The sequence below is a fragment of the Ascaphus truei genome, chromosome 11, assembly GCF_040206685.1.
Source record: "Ascaphus truei isolate aAscTru1 chromosome 11, aAscTru1.hap1, whole genome shotgun sequence".
In the NCBI taxonomy this organism is placed as follows: domain Eukaryota; kingdom Metazoa; phylum Chordata; class Amphibia; order Anura; family Ascaphidae; genus Ascaphus; species Ascaphus truei.
The window spans coordinates 19,520,470-19,543,475 of NC_134493.1; the positions used below are offsets into that span (position 1 = coordinate 19,520,470).

Consider the following 23,006-nt stretch of genomic DNA (forward strand, 5'->3'; position numbering starts at 1 on the left):
GGCGCCTGCGTGTAGCTTGTGTGTGGTGCGCCTCACCTGTGACGTCACTGGGGCAGAGCCTGAGCGAGATCTGTGCGGTGTCCCTCAGCCTGGTAGAGCGGCGTGTGTCAGCCGCTTCATCGGGGGACACGTCACGGGGGCAGGGCCTAAGCACAGGACGTGTGGTGTCCCCCAGCCTGGCAGTGTGGCATGCGTTACCTGTCCAGGGGGTTGAGGCAATCCTCACACAATTAGAGCCAAGCCAAGTGATTTGAACGATATGTCACTCTGTGGCAACTCACCCCATCCACTTATGGTTACAATAAAATTGATGAGCGCTCCAATCCTGGGGTGCCAATGTAGGATAGCCACGGGTCCCACACCCTCGAAAATGTGGTTCATTCCTCCCTCAGGAAAGAGGTTATTTGTTCCATAATACTATTCTAAATGTGACATTCAACCACGTTTTAGGGGGGATCCCCGAGTTTCAACCAATGTTCTGATGTGCATGGCCACAAGTATGTGGGTCGTTATTTTCTCTTTTCTGCACTAGAGATGGCAGGAGGCATTTTGTTGAAGCGGGCATCCAAGACTCGGGTCTTAAGCAGGAGGCCAGGATCCCATTGATCAAGGAGAACGTTTGGGGTCCGAGTGGCTTTATGAGAGGGCAGAACTAGCAGATGTGGGAGAGAACCATTATTCCCAAAACCTCTAAAACATCTGGGGGATGATGTGTGATGGGATTTACAACAAATGTGCTAGAAAGTACTCTAAAGGGACCTGGAAAATAATAAATATGGTATTACAATTAAAAAATTAGTAACCTCAAAATCGGATGATCAACTGTTTAAAAACTCTCTAACCAAATGGAAGAATGTCATACCGGGAATTACAGACGGAACTGCAAATGAAAGCCCTTACACCCACATAAATGTACACAATCTCTGTATTGGGGAGAGACACACAACTAAAAATCCTACACAGGGCTAATATTGCACCAAATGTTTCAGCTAAGTCAGCATAACCAAGGAATATGGACATTTATTTTCAAGTACACAGTACATGTGATCAATGGAAGGACTTTATTGTTGTATTGTAGCTTTGCAGGATCTGCTCCTTGTTAGTCTCCGTGTTGGTTGTAATAATTCTTTGTATTTATACTGTAGCTTCAAGACGCGGCACGTGCCTGATAAAAACGTATGTTAATGATGTGAGCGCATAGAAGGTCCGCGCTTCTGTAACATACAGTATTTCTTTCTTCTCGTTTTCGTCTATTTCTCTGCGAATTAAATAAAGAAAATGATGGTCTCTTTAACAGATGAACATTTTATAACAAGTAATGCTGTTACCCCATTGCCGTGCTGCTTCTATTGTTTGTCTCTACATATACAGGTCTATGAGTCCAGAAGGGTTATGTTATTGCAATCAGACAAATCTATCAGTTTATTTACATTCATTTGCAAAGCAGCTGGTGTTGCTAATATTTGAAGAACTATTAGGAGAGTTCTGTGTGGATTATTTGAAGCAGCAACCAACAGTAAACAAGTGTTTTCGTTTTAACTCCCCTCCTCCTACTTTCTCGTTCTTCTATTGGTCATTCTAACCGGGTGGCAATACCACAAACAACAGAGGCCTATAACTTACATGTATTATCTGTCTGTATTATCACTTACTGTATTCAGAGCAGGGAGTCACAGCTATATGTATGGGAACACTTACTGTATTCAGAGCAGGGAGTCACAGCTATATGTATGGGAACACTTACTGTATTCAGAGCAGGGAGTCACAGCTATATGTACGGGAACACTTACTGTATTCAGAGCAGGGAGTCACAGCTATATGTATGGGAATACTTACTGTATTCAGTGCAAGGGAGTCACAGCTATATGTATGGGAACACTTACTGTATTCAGAGCAGGGAGTCACAGCTATATGTACGGGAACACTTACTGTATTCAGAGCAGGGAGTCACAGCTATATGTACGGGAACACTTACTGTATTCAGTGCAGGGAGTCACAGCTATATGTACGAGAACACTTACTGTATTCAGAGCAGGGAGTCACAGCTCTATGTACGGGAACACTTACTGTATTCAGAGCAGGGAGTCACAGCTATATGTACGAGAACACTTACTGTATTCAGAGCAGGGAGTCACAGCTCTATGTACGGGAACACTTACTGTATTCAGAGCAGAGAGTCACAGCTCTATGTACGGGAACACTTACTGTATTCAGAGCAGGGAGTCACAGCTATATGTATGGGAACACTTACTGTATTCAGTGCAAGGGAGTCACAGCTATATGTATGGGAACACTTACTGTATTCAGTGCAGGGAGTCACAGCTATATGTATGGGAACACTTACTGTATTCAGAGCAGGGAGTCACAGCTATATGTACGGGAACACTTACTGTATTCAGAGCAGGGAGTCACAGCTCTATGTACGGGAACACTTACTGTATTCAGAGCAGGGAGTCACAGCTATATGTACGGGAACACTTACTGTATTCAGAGCAGGGGGTCGCAGCTATATGTATGGGAACACTTACTGTATTCAGAGCAGGGAGTCACAGCTATATGTACGGGAACACTTACTGTATTCAGTGCAAGGGAGTCACAGCTATATGTATGGGAACACTTACTGTATTCAGTGCAGGGAGTCACAGCTATATGTATGGGAACACTTACTGTATTCAGAGCAGGGAGTCACAGCTATATGTATGGGAACACTTACTGTATTCAGAGCAGGGAGTCACAGCTATATGTACAGGAACACTTACTGTATTCAGAGCAGGGAGTCACAGCTATATGTACGGGAACACTTACTGTATTCAGAGCAGGGAGTCACAGCTATATGTATGGGAACACTTACTGTATTCAGAGCAGGGAGTCATAGCTTTATGTATGGGAACACTTACTGTATTCAGAGCAGGGGGTCACAGCTATATGTACGGGAACACTTACTGTATTCAGAGCAGGGAGTCACAGCTATATGTACGGGAACACTTACTGTATTCTGAGCAGGGAGTCACAGCTATATGTACGGGAACACTTACTGTATTCTGAGCAGGGAGTCACAGCTATATGTACGGGAACACTTACTGTATTCAGAGCAGGGAGTCACAGCTATATGTACGGGAACACTTACTGTATTCAGAGCAGGGAGTCACAGCTATATGTACGGGAACACTTACTGTATTCAGAGCAGGGAGTCACAGCTATATGTACGGGAACACTTACTGTATTCAGAGCAGGGAGTCACAGCTATATGTATGGGAACACTTACTGTATTCAGAGCAGGGAGTCATAGCTTTATGTATGGGAACTCTTACTGTATTCAGAGCAGGGAGTCACAGCTATATGTACGGGAACACTTACTGTATTCAGAGCAGGGAGTCACAGCTATATATACGGGAACACTTACTGCACTCGGAGCAGGGAGTCGCAGCTATATGTACGGGAACACTTACTGTATTCAGAGCAGGGAGTCACAGCTATATGTACGGGAACACTTACTGTATTCAGAGCAGGGAGTCACAGCTCTATGTATGGGAACCCTTACTGTATTCAGAGCAGGGAGTCACAGCTATATGTACGGGAACTCTTACTGTATTCGGAGCAGGGATTTGCAGCTATATGTATGGGAACACTTACTGTATTCAGAGCAGGGAGTCGTAGCTATATGTACGGGAACACTTACTGTATTCAGAGCAGGGAGTCACAGCTATATGTATGGGAACACTTACTGTATTCAGAGCAGGGAGTCATAGCTTTATGTGTCATGGAACAGGAACACCCCTGTCTACACTTCTGTTTCACCCCCCCCTGTCTTTGCAGCCCTGTTTGTCAGCCTGCTCAGAGCCAGCTGCATGTGTTAGATTCTGCTCACAAACACAGTGCCAGTTCCCCTTTTCCAGCAGTATGCTGCATTAAGATGCAACATTTCTGTTACATGTTGCAGCTCCCCCAGACACTCCTGTGAGTTGTCATGGCAGCCCCAGCTTTCCTCTCAAATGGGCTGGTCTGCTTCTCCCCCTCTGTTCTGCCCACAGATGGTTTGTCCCCAGACCATTTTATTACTCAGTATGCATCACCACCTCCTTTCCACCATTTTCCCTGGACTTGTGAGTACCTTGCTGTAATCCCTGTAATTGTGATGAAGAAGTATCTTTTCACCTCCCTTGAATACTGAGCACACACAGAGACACCTACACCTCTACACAAGAGACTGTACCTTATCCTGTTTTCCCTCAATAAAACCAAGAAAAGAAACAGATCTTGTCGTGCTTAGGAAAGAGGGCGAGTTGGCACTATCTGAGCTAAGTCATAACCACGTGATCCTCTGGCTTCCAGAATAGTGAAAAGATAATCGTGTGCCTTACAGACACTAACAGGAACTGCTACTCCAGACTCCATTATACAGAGTGGCCTCTACAGCAGTACAAGCAAGCAGCTTACACAGCTATACAGAGCAACCTCTACACCACACAAAGGAAGCACCAAGTAGCTAAAACTGCAAGCAGCCTGCAGCTTTCACAGACAACCAGTAGCTCAAACTGCACAGCAGCCTTGCAACAAACAGTGCTTCTCTCACAATACCTAACTGCCTTTTTCTCTGTCTGAGTCCACCCCCTGCACAGCCCCACAGTGAGGAGCCACCTTCCCACCTACCCCTGCGCACGTTCCCACGGCCAGCGCCATCAAGGGCCACGCCACCGGACACCCGCCAGGACACGGGTCAGAGCCAACGGACACCTGTAAGTACAGCTACCCCAACGCTGCACGCTGCAGGACACCGCTCAGCATCATCTGAGACAGACGCCCATCGCTGACAAGGTAAAAGACCGCACGCCACACGCACTGGCAACAGGCCTACACACACCTACAGCATGGCAGAACTCAGAGCCTCACCAGACATCACGCAGGAAAGCGATCTCTCAGACACAGAGACCGCTGCGCATCTGCAACAGGCGCAGGCAGGCGCAAGGCCTAAACGGACAGTCACACTGACACAAAAGGCCCGCGAAAAATATGAGACTGACATTGAAGCGCACCGCGCCAAATTAGAGTTGGCCTGGGAAACAACCGCACTTGGGGTATGCAATGTCGCCGGTGCTGGCAACTCTGTACAACAGCTCGAGCAGGCAATAACTCAATTGAAGATAGATCACGCACGCTATCAAAGACTGTCAGAGGCATATGTCACTTACCTGGCCAGGGCTAACACCGGTGAAAGCCTGCAAGAAGGAGACTTACAAAACAACATTGATCTTGCACGTGACAGCCGCGTGCGGGCCGCCATCACAGATGCGCAAAGCGTGAGAAAAGAGCTCCTCCTGGAGACCGCGTCACAGCGCTCAAGCACATCCAGACATTCTTCAAGGTCAGCAAGATCAGCGCAATCTCACGCATCTAGCGCAAGCGCAAACGCCACCAAGGCTCGAGCCGCCGCAGAGGCCGCACGTGCCAGGGCCGAATATAGTCGCAGAGAGGCAGCCGTAAGGACAGAAAGAGCGCGCATAGAAGAGGAGGAGCAGAATGCTGCCAATACCGCCGGCGCTGCCACCGCCGCCGCTGCCAATGCCGCCGCCGCCACTGCAAATGCCGCCGCTGCGCGTAAAAAGGCCGAATTGGACGCGGATCTGGAGGCACTTAATCAAGAGAAGGAAGCCGCCGCCGCCATAGCCCAAGCTGAAGTCCTAGAAGCAGCCGCGCGACAGGATGGCGGGGAGCAACCGTACAGACGGATTGCCTCAGAGGATCCAGTCCAACGCACTGAAGACTACGTCAGGAGCCTCTTCAGTGTGAACACCAGCGCACCATCTCAACACGGATGGAGCGACTCCACAGATACCGAAGACTTGCCAGGCCCACGAGGAGAAGATGCTGTTCCTGCAATGGTACATGCTGCCTGGGATAGCCACAGCCTCAATAGTGATCCACACGCCAGCGCGCACACGGATGCACCACCACAGGCTCGCAATCCAGGTACACCCACGCGGGAGAAAACAGCCCCTCACACTGGCCAGCAGCCATCACGCGTCCACGCCAAAGAAGAGGCGACCGCACAGACCGTCCCAGCAACTACCTCAGAACGGGACAAACACGCCGATGCCTCAGGTCTGACAGACATAGCCAAGTACATGATCCGGCGCGACTTGGTGCACGCAGGACTCATCAGCTTTGACGACCGCCCTGAGAACTACCGGACGTGGAAGTTCACGTTCAAGGACGCAATCAACAGCTTGGACTTCTCAGCAAGGGAAGAGCTCAACCTGTTAGTCAAGTTCCTGGGGAACGTATCCAGGGAGCAAGCGCAGAGACTTCGGGCGGCAAACGCGCACCAACCCCAAGTAGGTCTTGACCTAGTGTGGGAAAGGCTGGAAGAGTCCTACGGCAGCCCCGAAGCGGTCGAGGATTCACTCTTCAAAAGAATCGACAGCTTCCCCAGGATCACAACTAAAGACTACTCGAAGTTACGAGAGCTCGGGGACCTGCTGCAAGAAATGGAGTTCGTGAGGAAAGACCATTCCTTAATAGGTCTCAACGCCCTAGACTCAGCTCGTGGAGTGAGACCCATCCTGGAGAAGCTACCCTACAACCTCCAAGAAAAATGGATCTCACAAGGCTCCAAATACAAAAGGGAGAAGCAAGTCGCCTTCCCCCTATTCTCATTCTTCGTGAGCTTCATCCGCGAAGCGGCAAGGGCAAGGAACGATCCCAGTTTCATCTTAGGTGCGCAAACCACACACAGTGCAAGCAGCCTGAGGAATGAGAGACCCGTGACAAGATACGGTAACACCCAAACACCCATCTCGGTCCACAGGACGGACATGCCTCCCATGACCCAAACTACCCCTGATCAGTCGGTCGCCGGAGACAAGGAACCAAGGGACCCAAACAAGGAATGTCCCATACACAAGAAGCCACAAACACTCAACAAGTGCTTTGGGTTCAGGATGAAGTCCCTAGAGGAACGCAAGAGGCTACTTGGAGAATTCGGAGTTTGCTTCAAGTGCTGCGGTTCCACGACTCACCTAGCCAGGGACTGTAAGGAAGAGATCAAATGCACAGTGTGCGAAAGTGACAAGCACGTGACAGTGTTACACCCAGAGGCGATGACACTCCACCAACTCAAGAACCCATCCTCCGTAGCGGAGCATGGCGGGGAGAAAGAAGAAGGAGAGTCAACATCCGTCACATCTCAGTGCACTGAGGTATGCGGAAAAGAAGGCGACAAAATGTCCTGCTCCAAAATATGCCTCGTCGCAGTGCACCCCCAGGGACAACCTGAGAAGGCTATTCGGATGTACGCAATCCTCGACGACCAGAGCAACCGATCGCTGGTCAGGTCAGAGTTCTTCGACATGTTTAACATACAAGACGGTGCTTCTCCTTACACTCTCAGAACGTGCGCAGGGCGAATGGAGACCACAGGGAGAAGAGTGAATGGCTACACCATATGCTCTATAGACGGCAAAGTGAAAATGCCCCTTCCCACACTCATCGAGTGCAACCACATGGCCACAAACAGGGACGAGATACCCACACCAGACGTGGCACTCCATTACCCCCACCTCAAAGGAATAGCCAACCACATCCGGCCGATAGAACAAGGCGCCAAGATCCTGCTGCTGCTCGGTAGGGACATCATGAGGGTACATAAAGTCCGTAAACAGCATAACGGACCCCACAACGCACCATACGCCCAAAGACTTGACCTAGGATGGGTGATAGTGGGCAACGTGTGCACCAACAAAGAGCACGGGCAAGACTACGTTGATGCCCGCAGGACGGTGGTGACAGAATGTGGACACACATCTCTCTCTGAACCATGTCTTGGCCATCTCCAAGTGACTGAAGGGCCAAGTGAAGAGGAAAGACAAGATCATACTCCTGAGACCAACAAAGACATCCTCACGTCGATGGGATGCAACAATGGCTTAGGATGCCCAGCAGTCCAGACAGCTAAGGATGACGAGTCGATTCCACCGAAGGAAGAAAGTAACCTCCCAAAGGTGACCGACAAAGGGATCGTCCAAAAGGTAACGAACGATCAAACAGTCCTCTCGCGAGCAGTGACACGACTAAGACGTACAGTTGTTCCTCTCAACAGAGTATCAAGCGACAAAGCAACCAACTGCCACGGCTGGCATAGCCGCAAAAGATTGCGCCCCACAGGTGAAGCCACAGTGTCAAAAGGACTGTCCTCTCACACATCTAAAAAGAGACAGCCACAGAGACATTTCATAAAGGGTTTTACTAGGGCAAAAGAGACTGTTCTTCGTTACGTCCGGGGAGACAATAACCTCCCGATGGCAGTCAACAAAGAAACACAAAAGCGTTTCACCAAACTACGCGGAGATGTTCTCGTGCAAGAGAAATGTACCGATGAACTACGGTGCACAGCGTTCCAAACAACAAGGGACGACAAACAAACACCATCGAGGGAAGATAGAGGATTCCCGAGGTTAACTGTCAAGGAGCTCTCTAAAGACGGACTAGGCAGTTGGGTGACTCCGCTACCATTCCATTCACCAAAAGGACGCTTCCCAAACAATGGCGAACATGCCATCTCTAGGTTCACTTCGCACCTCCGCGACTTAAAAGGGGAACTAGAGACCAAAAACAACCTCGTGGCCTTCATCCAGAAGATAGTCTTTACCGGCCACGCAAAGCCAGCACCTCCAATGGAGAAAGGTGAAGAAGGCCGGTACCTCCAATCATCTAGGGCCTACCACCCTCAGGAACCTGATCAAATCCAGGTAGTGTTCAGCCCCAGCGCTCAGCTCCAGGGAGTCCCCCTGAACGACGCCCTCTTCATTGGGCTGGACTTGACAGCCAGTCTTCCAGGAGTGTTGTCCCGCTCCCAAAAGGAGCCAAAAGCCCTCTCCTTCTGCCAAACGCCAGGTGATAGAGCGACAGGCTGCCACGGCTGGTATACCTACAAGGGGATACACTCTGTGGGTGAAACTACAGAGACAAAAGAACTGTTCTCTTACAAGACTAAAAGGAAACAGTGCCAGAGACTTTTACAAAAAGACTTTGTGGTGCAACCAGCAAACCTGGAGTGGTTCATCCTCCCAACATCCCTCGCTAAAAGACTTTGCCAAGGGATCTCAACACCAGTGGTGCCGGCCGGTATCACCTCGTTATGTGGACATGGACTTTACATTATTATGTTGTTATGTTGTATGCATTGCACATATGTTCCACATAGCCTGCCATATAGTGGTATCTACAGATACCAGACGGGGAGTGTCATGGAACAGGAACACCCCTGTCTACACTTCTGTTTCACCCCCCCCTGTCTTTGCAGCCCTGTTTGTCAGCCTGCTCAGAGCCAGCTGCATGTGTTAGATTCTGCTCACAAACACAGTGCCAGTTCCCCTCTTCCAGCAGTATGCTGCATTAAGATGCAACATTTCTGTTACATGTTGCAGCTTCCCCAGACACTCCTGTGAGTTGTCATGGCAGCCCCAGCTTTCCTCTCAAATGGGCTGGTCTGCTTCTCCCCCTCTGTTCTGCCCACAGATGGTTTGTCCCCAGACCATTTTATTACTCAGTATGCATCACCACCTCCTTTCCACCATTTTCCCTGGACTTGTGAGTACCCTGCTGTAATCCCTGTAATGGTGATGAAGAAGTATCTTTTCACCTCCCTTGAATACTGAGCACACACAGAGACACCTACACCTCTACACAAGAGACTGTACCTTATCCTGTTTTCCCTCAATAAAACCAAGAAAAGAAACAGATCTTGCCGTGCTTAGGAAAGAGGGCGAGTTGGCACTATCTGAGCTAAGTCATAACCACGTGATCCTCTGGCTTCCAGAATATTATGTATGGGAACACTTACTGTATTCAGAGCAGGGAGTCACAGCTATATGTATTGGAACACTTACTGTATTCAGAGCAGGGAGTCATAGCTATATGTACGGGAACACTTACTGTATTCAGAGCAGGGAGTCACAGCTATATGTATGAGAACACTTAGTGTATTCAGAGCAGGGAGTCACAGCTCTATGTATGAGAACACTTACTGTATTCAGAGCAGGGAGTCACAGCTATATGTATGGGAACACTTACTGTATTCAGAGCAGGGAGTCACAGCTATATGTACGGGAATACTTACTGTATTCAGAGCAGGGAGTCACAGCTCTATGTACGGGAACATTTACTGTATTTAGAGCAGGGAGTCACAGCTATATGTATGGGAACACTTACTGTATTCAGAGCAGGGAGTCACAGCTATATGTATGGGAACACTTACTGTATTCAGAGCAGGGAGTCACAGCTCTATGTACGGGAACACTTACTGTATTCAGAGCAGGGAGTCACAGCTATATGTACGGGAACACTTACTGTATTCAGAGCAGGGAGTCACAAGCTACTGTAAGTATTGCAGTGGTGACAATTAACAATGCAATTCATCCTCTCCATGGATAAGGGTTCCATAGCCGGTTCCATAGTCGGTTCTACAACAGATATGGAATATTTATCAACTAACTATGGTTTCTATAACATGATTACTACCATGAGCTGGGTATATAAATAGGTATGATAAAGTATTGGATACATACAAATGGACGGATTATCTTGATCGTATATTTACCAATGCTTGTAACGGAGTCATAGACACTGAAACAATATATATAGAAACAGAAAGAGATTATCTTAAAATTGTAACCCTCTGTAGAAAGAGAGAAAATATGTGATCCCCCGCCAAATAACGATGTATAACTGCAGTACCTTAAGTTCAGATTCAGATAAATGTGGCCACATGGAATTCTGGCTCCTGGCAAGTGCTTGATAGGACAATCATATGATATATGCGGAAGTCTTCTGCCCTTTTTTTTAATGAAACATGTGCCATTAATTCCGACACGCTTACGGGATAGACGTCATGAGTGTGACCAGCGGAATCTATGGCATGGAAAGATCACTATATAAGGCACCAGGTGATGGTGGGCTCTCAGGCAGAGAGCGGATCCATTGGCTTGGGAAGGCATGACAGGACTGACTCTGGAGCATGGCCATAGAGACGTTTGATACATCACAGAGCTCGTTGATGACAGGTGTCATGCAGGATTGTCCGGAAAACACAGTACAAATGGACAAGGCAGAAACAAAGGTCAGACAGGCTGAGGGAGGTCAGACAGGCTGAGGTCAGTGGAGGCTGAAAGCAGGTGCGATGTTAACAGGCTGTGGCCCAAGCAGGCTGAGGACAAGACTGTTCAGGTAGCAGGTCGAAGGAATCATTAATGTTCCAACACCAAGACTGGATACAATGGGACAAACACCATTGATGTGGCAACAAGGAAGATGAAGCAGTCAGCTTTTAAAGGAAGCCAGGTGGTGTGTCCAGGAGGCTGAGTGGTAGCAGGTGTGAGGAGCAGCAGGAATAGATAGAGCTCAAAAGTATACTGAGGCAAGAGAGCTATCCAGATGCTAGTTTAGTTCATTACTAGAGCTACTGCCCTAAAAAGCAGGTTAGTGGATTCGGATCCCTCCGGACCTGACACTATGATAGTGTGATGGGGCTCGTCTCCAATCAGGAAGTGGACCCGTAGGGCTGAGGTATGGATGCCAACTAACCATCCAGAGCCCAGGGACAGAGAGAGTCCTGTTAGAGTATCCGTAGTCGGTAAGCAGGCAAAGGGTCAGGGAAGAAGGCGGCAGACAGAGAGGTCGGGGTCACGATCCAGGGTCAGCAACAGGGATTCCAAATGAACAAAGAAGGCTCACGAACAGGGAAGGCTAAGCACAATCAACTTCATCAATTAGAAAGATGATTTTATTTTTTGTCACATGCGATGTGTCTCCGTTAAATACATCAACAGATCTTACTAAAGGCTGTGAGGCTATTAAAAGACAATGATCCCAACAGGGAAAAAGTATAACACATAATTTTTTAATTAATGGGATCAGATTTTAAAACACAGTTTCTTTTAGTTCAACAAAGCGTTTTATATCCGTGACTATGTTACAGCCACAGAGAGCAGGTTTGCACTGAGTGATGCAGATCTCTTTAGTGGGATATGGGAAGAATATTATAACTGGCATAGCAACCCATTTGGTGTGAGCTTGATCCTCTGGAAAAAATATATAAATTATATTCCTTTTATCTGGCAGGGTGATATAGATAATCTAGACATGATTTTCAATTGTTTACATTCTAATGATCTGAATTTACACATAATTATAGTAAGAGCCAAATAGGAGTTTTCCAATGTAATCCTATGCAATAAGAATGGATGCATTAACACTAAAACGTTTGTCAAGGATGTAGATAGCAACAATTACATATTGAACTCACATTGCCACAATCTTTAGTGGACTTCTAATATTCCCTACGGACAAGTCCGTAAAGTGCACAGGAATATCTCCTCCCCCATTTATCTTTTGCTCCCCCCTCCATCCACGTGTCCCTAACTGTGGAGGGGGGCATGCTGGTCCTTAGCGGGTGGCGGAGGGAGCCCACCCAGGCAGCCAATTGCTGAAGTTGGGCCCGACTTCTAGTGAGGCTCAACTTCTGTGTTAGGACCACTAGGGATGAGCCCCTTCCAGCAGGGCATGTATGGACACCCCTCCACCAGTAGAGGGTGGCATGGGGAGGCTGAGTGTGTGGACACTGCTCCTGCTGGAAGGATGGGCCCCCAGGGGCCCCAGTGCAGGTGAACCAATAGTAGTTGCACCACTGTTTCATTCCAATTAATCCGATTTTAACAGATGGCCTTAACACATAATCGAGGCATTACATTAGCAATAATGGAGGCGGAATATGTGTATGTTATGTGATGAAAAAGGCATTGATTAAAAGGGTAGAGGAAAAGCTATTTGCATTTGATAACAGATTCTGTACAAAGGACCAGTTTAGTCTGTAACAAGTTCATTTGAAGCAAATATGTTGATGGGTCTATCCTGTCCTGTTTGTTTAGCAGAATCGGAATGATCTGAGGCGTGATGATAACACAGCGCACGGTGGCATTCTGGATAAATGAATGTCGGATACATGGTAACACAGGTTCTGCTTTCCCATACAGGTAAACAGAATATTCTTTCCAAGTTCACATGGAATCCACATCTCCTTTATATGATTGTGCCCCCGGGTATTAAGTTCAACTGCAAAATATTGCAGAAGATGTAAATCTGTTTACAAAGTCGGTCCACACAGGTAAATCCTGATATGGAAATATGAAAGCGTTTCTATCATGATCTTGGAGAAAGTTTATCTAAGAATATTGTTTTTGCTTAAGTAACATGAACGATATAACATACAATTAAAGGTAAATATGCCTATTAATGGGTATAACAATAAGTCTCATTATTTCAATATACAATGATACTATACTTACATTTCCTTACCAGTTTACAACAGGGGTGCTTGGTTGTTTGGCTATCCCTGCTTCAGCACAGATGGCTCAATCAGACCCGCCTTCAGCACTGTCTTTGAATAAGGCACTGATTTCAGGCGAGAGCCGTCCCATAGGATAGGAGCATTTTTCTAAGTCTATTGGCAGTAGGCTCAGGATTTTCAAGCAGGCTGGACCTCCACCAATGGGTAGGATCTTGCCTTTAGCGTATGTGTGAACCATGACTTCACACTCAGAGCCGTTTCCTAATTGCAGTAGGCTTGGGATTATGACGAAGGCTGGACTGTCTTCGACTAAGGCACTAATTTCAGACGACAGCCATCCCATAGGATAGGAGGATTTTTCTAAGGCTATTGGCAGTAGGCTCGGGATTTTCAAGCAGGCTGGACCTCCACCAATGAGTAGGATCTTGCCTTTAGCGTACGTGTGAACCATGACTTCACACTCAGAGCCGTGTCCAACAGTGAGTACTCTGGCCTCCTCCTCTTCAACATTGTACTCACTGCACATAGATGGGGGCTCTGAGGACGCGGGTACAAAACCATTGGACGTTGAATCTGAAACCAAATCAAATTCAGACTCCGTCGAGGTCTCACTATCGGAGTTGAAAAGTGGATTAAAATAAAGAAAGAGAATGACTGGTTTATTTCTGGGTGTGTGTGTGAGGGATATCCACGTTCTAGCACACCCCATATAAATATTTCTTTAGTGTTCATATTAAAAACCGCGTGTCGTCCTATATTTTCACTTTTCATTTTTTGGAGGCTTGTTTCTTTTCTACCATTAGTGACTTGTTTCAAGCAAGTGTGTCAACCTCTATAGAACCAAAAGTCAGTATTTCCTTCACTATGACACTTAGGCCTGGATGCATCCAGCTCCATGAAGCCAAAATGGGGTTATTTTTATAGTGCATTCATCCACGCTGCACCGCTAAACATGCAGAATTCTTATATGGGGTCCTTTAACAGGGGGAATTCTCTGTCTAATTAGCTTCGCCGTGAAACCTTTGTGGAGAGCTTGAGCCCAGCACTGAGCAGGTTAATTTAGAGCAGACTGTCCTAATTTACCTGCTCAGCTGGTTCGTTAACCCTTTAAAAAAGACTTAGGGGCCTATTCTAGTAGCTTCGATAAGTGACTTATCGAGAATTTGGGGCACTTGTCGAACGAGTTTGCAAGTGTAGCTAGTTACAAAGCTCAGATAACATGCCCCACTCGCTGGAGAAGTTCCCTCTCCCCGATCGGTAGCTACTTCCTTTTTGCTGAAACATAAGCTGGGTTTTTGTGGTTTAAAGCCGTCGACTAATAAAAGCCTGTTTTGATTTCCCCTAAAACTACAGTACTTCGCCTCTTTAAAACCTCTGCACACATCGCCTACAAGTCCGTTAAAAATAGCGGATCCAGTGAAAAAATAGTCACAATACCGCATTTTTGTGTATTGTCATGCCCTGCAACACGCTCCCAAATTAATCGGAACGTGATTAACTGCATTAATTATTCTGGGTGGCTTCAGCCATGAAGATGACGATGGCCTTCATCTCGGCTGGGGTAAGAAATACAATTTGTTATACAGGTCAACATTGATTGCCAATGTGGCTATTTATGCTCCCAATGTGAAGGCCAACGTAGCCACAGTGGCAATTAATGGCTTTATGGGTTAAATATATTTTTGTTATTATTAATGTTGTGTTATCCTATTATCTCCTATTGGCCTGAATCCACACCAATCAAGGAAGTGTGGGGAAGGGATTTTGCCACTTGCAGGGGGCTTAAGTCACAGACCCACCCCAGGCCTTCTGGGCCAATTAGGGACATTTTTGCATTGCCATTCAGCTGGCCAGATTTGAACACAAAGACCTCTCTACCCAGTGCGAGGGATAAGGTCGAAGTGTCACAAGGGTTGCCGCTGGCCCACCAAAGAGGCACACAAAGGCTTCAAATCATTTTCACATCAAACCTTTTTTGGAGCCTTGCTTTTTTTCTCTACCTTTAGAGACTTGTCTCCAGCAATTCAATCCCTGTAATGCCTTTCATACGCCAGAAAATGTATATATTTACTACATTACAACACTTACTAAATGCCCCCTCTCCTCATACCAAATATAGACAATGAATGTGGATATTCCTGGCACTGAATCCTTACAGAAACTTTGCATATCACTTACTGTTCCACTGATTTTATGGATGTTTCATCTGATAGTTCCTCTGGGATCTGGGAGCAGCAGGTTCCATCCCTATCAGCATATTTTTGGGTATATCCATAAAATCCCTGTATACGAGCACCTCCACTATCTTTCCGATGTGAACCTACTGCAATATATGTCTGAGCTCACTTTCAGTCCAGCCCATGAAATTCTGGTTTCCCTAGAATGTCCCCTGTAAGGAAAAATAATGTATTTGTAGCAGCAATGTAACCAGAAGAGGGATATTTATCATGTTTCAGGTTAGAGGTCACGTATGTATTGTATATTCTTGAAAATATGGTTTTCGGACCCTTTTTTCTTACAGGGGGTGGAGGGCCCAGGCGATCCTTCATTTCTGAACTGAGCTGTTTGCCGCTCAAAGAACATCCCAGTTTGATTTTTAGACATATTTACTGGTGAAGTTACCCGTGTTACTTCCTGTTTTTTTAAATGGCCGTCTAAGGAAGCCACCTCAACCGATGATGTTGTGGGCTTCCCATTGGCCCACAGGTTTAGCGGCCATTTTGTTTGCTCAGGAGGGAGATATAAAACCCCGAATCTTCCCAGGTAAGTTTCTGTGGAACCAGTGTGTCTCCAGAGTTGAAAACAGTGCGGTTCAGCTAAAGAGAACCCCCCAATTACCATTCTGTCAAAAGGGTAGCTGGAAGCTGACAGCAGAAGCAGGGAGAGGAGAGAGCATTGAGCTGCTGCTGATTCCGGGTCACTGCTGCGTGGGGGTGCCGGGTCTGGGACAGCTGGGAGAGTTATCCCAGCTCTCCCCCCTCCGGCGGCCACGGATCCCTGGTTGAAAATGACTGCTCCAGCACTTACATTATTTTACAATTAAAGTTTTTCTTTAAAAGCAAAATACGTCCATCAAGTGTTTCTTCCACCCTTGAACCTTAGTGTCGGAGGGTTAAGGAACGTTTTAATTCACCATGATTTCATTCTAACGTTTAAACATCTCTCTCGTCATATTTAGGGGTACATTGCATGAGCAGATGAGCTACATCTGCACACCTCTTGCTAAACTGTTAGGAGAAGAGTCTTTTGCAGCACACATGGTACACATGTTATGGTATTAGCAGAGGAATATGTGACTCGGATCAGTACAACTGATGATTAGAGGAACTTCAGTTTCCCTCTGGGACAATTCCCAACATTTCATTTCTAGTGATAAATTCCCCTGGATCCAGGTGTATAGGGACAAAGGAAGAGGAAGCCATCTTTTTAGCTGGCAACATAAAAGCCGAATCAAACTAACTTTGTAGCATTCAATATATAAGTAAAGTTACAGCTGACCAAAGCTTAGATACACTCATTTCTTTTAATCACTCTGCTTTAAAAATATGCCATTAAAGAATGAAGGTATGAAATCCGGCAGAAATGGATGCCACATCTTTGTGTTACATAATAAGAATATTTATTAAACATCTTATTGATTGAAAGGGAAGAGGAAACGCTATTTGCATTTGACTTATAAAACAATCTGTAGGCGGCTGTTTAATTTTGCAAAAATTTCACATGAAACAAACATTTTGTGTGGGTCGGTTCTGTCAGGTGTCACAGAATTTGCTGAAGATATAGCGCATGGATTCACTTAAGATAAATGAGGAATTAAGTAAGTCTTCCCAGGAAAAATACAATAACATTGTCTAGGAAACAATACTGTATACTTCTGCAGTGAGTGGTACCTACAGTATGAAAGGACGAGCCCGAGAGTTACTTATGTACTTTACAGTATTAAGGTATCTCTTTTAAGAAGACACTTATAGGGTCTCTAGAAACCAAGTACAAACTACAACGAAGAACAACCTTGTCCATTACAAATCATCATTACACAAGAAAAATAAACGTATTTTGTTATAGCTGTCGGTTTGTTTGTGTCGTTTCTAACAGGCCATTCATTAGCAGGGAGAGGCACTTCAGTGTTACTGACACCCATGGGGAAGGCAAATATAGGAGTATATAGTACCTGGCTTCAGCTCTCCAAATCTATCTACAGGACAATTCTCTATCAGATTTACTATCTGTATAAAATTGGCATTGTAGATTAGCTCCATTCCAAATCCTTTGCCTCCTTCCACACCTGTGATCTTACCGCAGTACCCAAGTGCGCCACAGATACTGTCTCCTGCTAGGACAGTATTTATTCAACAAACAATGACCAAGGAGGCGCGAGCTTCCCCCCCCCCCCCCCTCTCCCATCACCCCATCTACATAAAACATACAAATAAACGAGAGGACACAGTTTGGAGGTAAAACGGCTGCGGCTTGTTTATTAATCACAACTTGGGATAGCGTACCACCTGTCCGCGCCAGAATGCTCAGAGCTGTGCAACGCAAAGGAGGCACCCGGAAGTACGTCCCGGTGACCTGACCCCTCGCTTCAACCCCCCCCCCCCTTTACCAGCCCAGAGCCCCTTCTGGTGGGACAAGTACCTAACCCCCCCCACCCAACTATCGTCACGAACGGGCCTGTTTAACCCCCTTATATCAGGCCCGTACCACCGTTCCCCCTATGACCTCTTCCAAACCTTCCTGTAACTCATTATTAAACATGTCCACCCCACCATCTGACAACTGTACCCCATCCTCCCTAAACCAGCCACCCATTTTAAAACTGAACTGCGGGTGACGAATGAGCCAACCCCACATTGAACCAAGAAATTCTCCACCTTCCTTTTTAACGTCTTCCGCATCTTGTTGACTCTCCCTGGGTTACGCGCACCCGTCCAGACCAACCTGCATATTATATCGGACCAAGCTAATTGCACCCCTGGCCAGAAAGCTAACATACGCGCCAAATCTTGCTTGATCTGCTGGAATAATTCAATCGACCGCACCTTGGCCACATCATTACCCCCAATGGGAATAAGGATGAGGTTTGATGACCTCCTGTCCCTGGCCCTGGAAACTAGCAATGGAAAAAGCAGTCCCCACGCATCCCTCTCATCCCCCACCACGTTACCTCCGCCGGTAAATTCTTTCCATAGGGGCGGAAACGCGGCTTCTTCCCAGCCCAGTGTACCATTGAGTCCCCCACGATCCAAGTTACCACGGAATCTGGGGAGGCAAAGAAATTTTCGGGAAAAACAAGAAACAAGCGGCAGGGTGTCTAATCTAGCGCTTCGCCCCCCCTACCAACTCCGGCCTGATGTATGTACGTAACAGTCTGACCTCCGGCGCCTGATCCTCCGTATCCTTGGTACCGCGAGCCCAACGCGCGCTGCCTCCGTTGCTGCCCCAATGCAAAGGAACGCGTTCCGTACTGCCCCCTTCTAACCCTTGCTGCTTGAGACACATCCAAACGACCCGCATATATTGGAACCTTGACAATGCCCCCGTCCCTGTGCACTAACAGTGGACCCCCTCTTTCTGGCCTAACTGCGAAATATACTTCCAACGCGTTTACTGGGCTCCCTTTCCTTTCTGATTTGTTTTTGACCTTCGTACCAGTAGCCACACAGAGCCTTCACATAATGTCACATCCGCCAGCTGCAAGCCACCCCCTCCCTTCTTGGCTACACAAACCAATTTTCCTTCTCGCAGAGCTGCAAAAAATGCTAAGATGAATGTAGCCCTAAATAGCCCGGCCTCAAAGCTGGAAGAGCATACCACGTCTGTGGCCCGCAACAAACCCTCCAAAATTTCCGGCGTCACTGGTCTACTGCCATCCTTGCTAGTTATCCCTAGGAAACCCAAATTTGCGCGCCATGGCTGAAAATTGAAAAAGCCGCCTTGCGCAGAAATCGGACCCATTGCGGGCTGACAAAAAAGGAATCATCCAAATAATGTATGATTCCTGCGGCCCGCACCCTTTTGCGGACCACCCACTCCAAAAATGTGCTGAATGTTTCAAAATAAAAACAAGACAATGCACAACCCATAGGCAAACAAAGGTCAATGAAATAACGCCCTTCCAACATACAGCCCAATAAATGAAAACAATCTGGATGTACTGGCAAGAGTCTGAAAGCTGACTTAACGTCAGTCTTCGCCATCAATGCCCCCTGCCCCATCCGTCCCACCAAAGCCGCCGCCTGATCAAAAGAGGCGTAGCTTGCAAAGCATAAGTCCCTATCTATCCCATCATTAACTGACAACCCTTTCGGGTAGGATAAATGTTGAATTAACCTGAAAGCCCCCGCCTCCTTCTTAGGAACCACCCCCAACGGTGACACCCTAAGATTTGCCAGGGGTGGGGAATTGAAAGGGCCTGCCATGCTGCCCAACTCAATCTCTTTCTCAATTTTTCCTTTTGCCACACCCCCATTCAACCTGACCGACTTCAAATTCCTCTCCCCCCCAGATCCCACCTGATAAACAAAAGGGATCCTGAATCCTTCCCTAAACTCATCTCGCAATAAGCCAGCTGCCCATCTATTGGGGTATTTTTCCAGCCAAGGCGCCATTGCCTCTGCCGAAACTGGCGTTCCCGCCTTCCTGAACAGCCTGCTGTCCTGTTCCCTTGATAACCTTACTGTCTCTCCTAAAGCACTTTGACTTGGGATGCTGACCCCCACACCCAGCGCAAGTGTGCTGGAATCGACAATTCTCAAATCTGCATTTTGACTAGTTGAAACCCAAACATACACCTGGGCTGCTTCCTCCCTGCGCGCCCCCCTGCCTGATGTGCGCACCTGAAAACGCAAAAGGACGACCCTCCTCCCCCCAAAATGTGCTCCAAGTACAAATCGACATCTTTACAATTCCATGTAACCACACCCTTATTGGCTACCATACTCTGCCTAAACTCCAGCTCATAGGCCCACCATCCCATACCTCCGTGTTTCTGAAACGCTTTTCTAATTGTGTCATGATACTTAAACAGCGGCGAGCATAACTGCGGATCCTTTTCCCCTGCAACGCCCGCCAAAATCCCAAATGCCTGCAACCAGTTACTGAACGTGCGTGGAAAAAGACGCTTTTCCACATCCTCCTCCTTAGCCTCCCCCTTCCTTTCAGATTTAGCTACCGCTTCATTGTACCACGGTAGCAATGACAAAATCTCAACGTAATTCCCTGCCCAAATTGTTTCTTTTATTTCCTTTGACAAATGCACACCTAGGGAACGCGATATAGTCATACATGTGTCCCCATAAGCCACGTCCGGCAAACGTTTTGAACCCGCCAATGGCATTCCAAGCATTCCAAGCCCTGTCCCCTGCCCTGAACCTGAAGTCGCCCCAGGATGCGCCCCTACCAGGCTAACTACTGCCGCTAAATCGGCTCCTTGTACCGCCACCTGCACCGGCAACACTGTGGCCAATGTTGATGCTTCTTCGGCACTGTGTGCATCCCTCAAAGCCCTCCACACCCGACGACACCTGTGTCACTTTTCCTGTCATAACCACTGTTCCAAGGTTGCTCCCCCCGTCTGTCCCTGAAGCTCGCCCATCCTGCCATTCGCTTGGCTTGCACGCCCCCACTGCTTGCATAGTGGATAATAACGTTGTCATTGGCAATAAAGCCAACTGAACGCCCTTAACCACCGCACTAATCATTCTTGCCTTGGCATTGCCCTCTACCCCCAAATAGGACACCAGTGGCCCAGGGGAGCTGACAATGCCTGGCAAAGTAGCGCCCCTTTTTCCCAAACATGTCACTCTTTGCGCTTACCCTTTGAAGCCCCTGTCCCCCGTGGCGATGTAAACCGCCTGTTGGAACCTGCCACAAGACCCTTGTCCTCCAAGCCTCTGTCAGAAAGTCCAACCCGAGGCCCCGACCGCTTGCGAGCCGTGGACGATGTACCAGCGCCACGAAGCGAGGTCGACCGTGTCCCAGCCGTTCCCGGATTTACCTGTGAATGAAGAAGCAATAGTTACTCCCCCCAATTGGGCTACCTTTCATTCCTAAAACTGCTGTAAAAGACTGACTTTCCTTTATTTTATTTATATAAAGAACCAATCCTCAATCTTACATTCACCTTCAAGGTTGGGTCCAAATCCCCCCAGCCTATTCCTTTTTTTTTAATTTTTTATTAATGCACCAACCGCCAACCTTTGCTAGCCTGCCTTTCAAACTGCGGCCGGTCCACACCACCTCACCAGTGACCGGCGATGGCTTATTAAACGAGCATGTCGGCCCCTTCCCACCCCCATTTTTTTTATATGTGGGGGGGGGGGGGGGGAGGGGAAATCCTTGCCCCTTCCGTTCGCCTGCCTTCCAGACTCATCCCAAAATCCTCAGCCTTTATCCAGCTAGGCTGTGATTTTCAAAACGCCACCATAACATACCCTTCTGCACCACCAATGCATCTCGTGCTCCGTTAATAGGACCCCCTTCATCACTTGACGATGGCCACGCCTCGGCGCAGGTAGCATGGGAACCGAATTCCTCAAAGATTCAGGGGAGCGCCAATGTTCACGTGATTATATGAAAAAGAAAAATAAAGGCAACATAGTGTGATACAGTCTCAGTTCTTTCTTTCTAGTGAAAAAGGTAATCCACTCACAATTTTCCTTTCAAAAATCAGGCATTACAGAGACACTCTTCTCTCTGTTTAGAGCAATGAACATGGATATCCACAGGTGTAGATCCCTTTCACTTATTTCTCCACCACCGCACAAATACCCAGAAATAATAAGAAATACCAAAATTGCGCAATAACGTCTTAAAATGTATTGGAGATCATCACAGATAAAACATATGGCTATGCACTCACATAAGGAATAATAGGTACAGTCATTGTACGTAATCCTGATAGATAAAGCAATTCACCGGTACACAGTGTGTTTCTTCCCTCTGCTTCTCTGCTCCCATCAACGTCACATCCGGTTGACGCAGGGCTGTGGGCGGAAGTGCTGTAAGGGGGATCTCCGGCTGCCAGGACTTCGCAACTGTGACTTGCACAGACTGGATGCTGAACACAGGATTCTACGCGTTTCGTCAGTACGACTTCTTCAGGAATCTCAATGTAGCATGGGAACCGCCCTGCCCGCTCGTACTTCCATGACTGCCCAACCCTCCTTGGTCGCTCCCAGCTTTCAGCACTAGTGCGCACATCTGCTGCTGAAACCATCCCTCCTCATGGTTGTGCGCCTCCGCCAAAAGCTGCATTGTGCTGACCTGAAAGGACATCACTCCTATCGCTGTATATTAGCCAAAGGCTAATCAAATACTTGTTTAATATGCAAGTCACTCGACCACCTAATTCCTGCCAGCGACACAACTCGTGAACTCTTGCCTGGCCAATCTTTCCACAAATCTTTCCACAAAAACCATCTCCCTTGAATTGCTGCTAGGACCGCTCTTTGGCTGTAAAAACACAAAATCCCACGTTAATGCTTGTACGCTGAGCGTCCTAACACCCCCACCCTCCCTCCCCTTTGTGCCTTAACAGCCACCCATGCATTGCTGTCCTTTTTTTATTTATTATTTATTTATTTTTATTTATTTATTATTATTTTTTTATTAAAGGGGAGGTATGGTGTCGCCCGCGTCACCAAACACAAGGGATTTGCTCCCA

The 23,006-nt window shown here is 47.3% G+C and overlaps 1 long non-coding RNA gene across 1 annotated transcript in view; it reads left to right on the forward strand.

Annotated features, from left to right (window-relative positions):
* The window catches only part of LOC142463065 (uncharacterized), a 35,280-nt gene that overhangs the window by 6,147 nt on the left and 6,127 nt on the right, over positions 1–23,006 (forward strand). The gene's annotated exons all lie outside the window — the stretch shown is intronic.